Genomic DNA, 362 nt, shown 5'->3' on the forward strand with positions numbered 1-362 from the left:
AGAATTACATAATGAATGGACTTTACAAGGCACACACTTAAGAAACAATTTGAAGGTGTAACAACTGAAATGTGAGGGAAATGACAAAACAATTGACCCAAAACTTTCTAATTGTCCTTTTTCCATAGCAGGAGCAAAATTTATTTATTATTGCCTGTTATCTTTCAGGATTTTTTTCTGATCAGAAGACATGGTAGTTAAATCGGTGATAAAGGAGCACCCATGTATGAAGCAGTAGAATAATGCCACAACTTGCACTGATAAGTCCAGTGTGTTCAATGTATAATATAAACAAGATTAATGTTTTCATGCGTCCAAATTAGCAATATGTTTTTGTTTTGGTAGGTTGAGAAGTTCAAGTC

The sequence above is a fragment of the Mercenaria mercenaria genome, chromosome 7 (genome assembly GCF_021730395.1).
Source record: "Mercenaria mercenaria strain notata chromosome 7, MADL_Memer_1, whole genome shotgun sequence".
NCBI lineage: Eukaryota > Metazoa > Mollusca > Bivalvia > Venerida > Veneridae > Mercenaria > Mercenaria mercenaria.